This window comes from Geospiza fortis, unplaced genomic scaffold (assembly GCF_000277835.1).
Source record: "Geospiza fortis unplaced genomic scaffold, GeoFor_1.0 scaffold425, whole genome shotgun sequence".
Lineage (NCBI taxonomy): Eukaryota > Metazoa > Chordata > Aves > Passeriformes > Thraupidae > Geospiza > Geospiza fortis.
Window position 1 is genome coordinate 734,722 of NW_005054387.1, and position 3,221 is coordinate 737,942.

The following is a 3,221-nucleotide window of genomic DNA, read 5'->3' on the forward strand; positions in this document are numbered from 1 at the left end:
GAGGGTGGCGGGGAAGGAGGTGCCCTGGCAGGAGCTGCCCTGGCAGGAGGATCCAGCTGTGGCCGTGCGACCAGGGGGTCCCATCCTGCCTGGGAGGTGATCCCCTGCTGCCCAAGGGCGGCGTTCACACCCTGCCTGGCTACTCTGACACCCCAGGAGGGCTGCTTGGAGGAGTCCCAAGCCAGAAGAGAACATAGGAAGTGGTTTCCCATGACAAAGATGGCTGGAACTCATCCGAGTGGAGTAACCGGGCTCAGGATTTAGCTTAGCCGTGGCCTGCAGGGGCTTGAACAATGTCAGACAGGGCAGGAAGGGACTGGGACAAACCCACAGATCAGTCTGGGGGTGTGGGGCAGAAACCGGAGACTGAGGAGGGGGCTGGCATCAGAAACCAGGCAGGGGAGCTGCCAGTGCTGCAGAGCCAGCGCTCTGTGGGTGCCTGAGCACGGCACTGGTGGGAGGGGGACCCGCTCTGTCGGCTTCATTCCCAGCTGTGGAGAAATCCCCACACATGCACTGAGATGGGAGGAGGCAAAGGCTTTTCCTTTTCCAAAGGACAGCACTTGGCAGGTTGAGAAAATCCACATAAGGGAGCAATCACAGAGAGCTTTCTGTCCTCCCAGCGCGAGATGAAGTGGGGTCAGATGCGTCGGTGGTGCAGTGGAGACACAGCTGGGATGGGCTTTGCCAGGGCTGCCTGAGGAAAAGGTCTGGAGAATTCCTCATTCCCCATCCAGAACTCAACAGCCCTGTGCTGTCAAACCCTGTAGGATAGTTATTTCTGTAAGAACAAGTGTCCTAAACCTTTTAACTTTGCAAGGCAGGAAGGTGAAATCTCCGGAATAAGCCTCCCCTGATGCAGATGACAGGCTGAAAAGTATTTCCAGAGTAAAACTGCTCCAGCTACAGCACATGTAAAATTCTTCTTTGGTCTTGTGTTTCAGCCTTTGGAGCCCTCCACCCAGTCCCTCCATGTCCATAGCCAGCAAGGTGAGTTTGACTTCCTGGCACTGCTTGTTTTGGGTTACATTTGTGTTTATGGATTTCATTCTGAAGCTGTTTACTTATTTGAGAACATCTCTTGAGCTGCTCCAGAGAGAAAATTCAGCCTTGTGGTATTTTTAGCTTATTTTTCTAAGGGAAGAAGCAGATGTGATTGGGTTCTCTTGCCCTCTCTCTGTAACCTCTGAATTCATTTGTCTTTTTAATGGAATTTGTCCCAGGGGTCAAGTTTCCTACATAGAAAGTTCCTAAGTATTTTATGGAATTAAATGGCAGAGCAGAGGCCATCACTGTCCCAGCTGAGGACAAAGGGAGTGAATTCACTCCACACTATACATTGCAGGACCCACACAGGATGTTGTCACAGGAAACAGCTTTACAATTTTGCTGCTCACAGATTGTTTCTTCCTCCAGTCCTCCCAGGAGGCTTTTTTTTTTTTCTGTAAAATAGGTGATTCTTGCCTTTTCTGGAAATACAGATCAAGCAGGAAGGTTTGTCCCTGTTATTGTTTCTCTTCTTGTTTTTATTATGGCATGAATATTCTAGTGGGCCGTTCTTTTTTGTTTGTTTGTTTGGGGGATTTTTTTTGGTTACTTTTAAATATTTTGAAAATTCCTGAACAGGTCAGGAGCCTTCCTGGGGTGTTCCAGGGGCTGTAATAACGGCCTTGTCAAAGCCTACCCAGGAATCATCCTGTGCTGCCATCCTTGTTATGTCTGAGGGGACTGGAACCTAAAAGCCCCCCCGTGTTCAGGAGGAACAATCTTGGATCTGCAGTGCTTTATTTGCTATTCTTTGTTACTGTGCCTGAAACAGCTTCCTTCCCTTTTAGTAACAGCATTCAGAGTTGTGGGCAGTTGATGTCTTTTGATCTTTGCCACTTCTGCAAGTCTCCCAGCAGTCACGGCTTTATTAGCTGTCCCCACGTGGCCCCTGTACATGAGGAGCTGGGGGGATGCAGGAAGGGCTGAAAGGTGCCTGTGACCTTGAGAGGTGGTGCTGGGACTAATTAATGCCACACCAGGTGTGATTCTGGGCAGCATCTCCTCCTCCTGGGAGCTGGTCAGTGTTTTATAGCCAGAAGGTGCAGCTCTGGTGTCTCTGTCTGCCACCTCCACAGTGCTCAGTGGCAAAGTTGTGAGTGAGGGGATTAAATAAGGAATTGTAGTTTCCATTTTTTTGGAAGGCCGAGTTAGTTTCAGATGTGTGTCAGAGTTGAGAAATTTTTGCACTAAACATTCCATGGATGTTGTTCTGTGTGTGGGGATCACCAGAGCCATTTGGCAGCAGCCTGGGGACATGGTGCTGTAAGGTTTCCACCACCTGAAGTACTCTTGCTGCTTTCATGCATCTCTCAGTGTAATCCCTTCCATCTGAAGATGATGGAATTTCCTGGAAGCAGCTTGCTTTCCCCTTTGGAATTGCCTTTTCCTTGCCCTCTGCTCAGAGCCACCGGTGGAAGTAAAAGAGCAGGATTCTTGGTCAGATGTGCCTGATAAATGGAGTGTGAGCAGCTCAGGAAATTTGTTAACCCTGCAGTGAACTCTTGTTCAGCTCTGTGATTACTGGGGGAGAACTGTGCCCATCTAAACTGAGCTTTGATGAGCAACGCTTGAGAAAAACTGATGTGCTGGTTTGAAATAAACCAGGGGGAGAGAGTAACACCCACAAAAATACCTTGAGACAGACTTCAGTCGGAGTTACAATTTAATAGAAAGATTACAGTAGATTAGTTACACAGAATTAGAATTATACAGAAAAACTGGCTTAAACCCACAGAGTACAGCCTGGCCCGTGTTGGTCAGGGTGGTGGCTGCAGTGTGATCAAGCAGTGGTTGCAGTGCTGTTGAGGTGATGGTTGCAGTCCTCTCACCAGCAGTGGTGCTGTGGATGGTCTGGTTCTCCTGTGGAAGTTCAGATCCTCCACTGCATGTCCAGGGGAGGTGGTGCTCATATCCCCAGATAACATACGGTCAGATGCAGGCAGGAAGGTCCAGCACCTCCCCCGGAGCGAGGAATTTCACAATGGAATGATGTGATCCTATGAGTCACGGGATATTCTGGGGAGTCCTTTATGGCCGAGGTCGTTCCAGCTGCCCCTTGGTGCCATTGTGGCCCATTGGCAGGGATGATCCCTGGGCTGGGTGTAGCTATCACGGCTGAGTTGAGCAATTTATGAACACAATAAAAAACAAGCCTGCAATGCAGGGTTTGCCTC

At 49.5% G+C, this 3,221-nt stretch overlaps 1 protein-coding gene across 2 annotated transcripts in view; it reads left to right on the top strand.

Annotated features, from left to right (window-relative positions):
- The first annotated feature begins 943 nt into the window (after nucleotides 1-943).
- Nucleotides 944-3,221, top strand: part of ORAI2 (ORAI calcium release-activated calcium modulator 2) — a 10,256-nt gene continuing 7,978 nt past the window's right edge. The window contains exon 1 of one of the 2 annotated variants that reach the window (XM_005425388.2): nucleotides 944-990. The gene's annotated coding sequence lies outside the window, so the exon portion shown is untranslated. The remainder of the gene's footprint in view (nucleotides 991-3,221) is intronic. The other variant, XM_031060682.1, reaches the window with a different exon arrangement.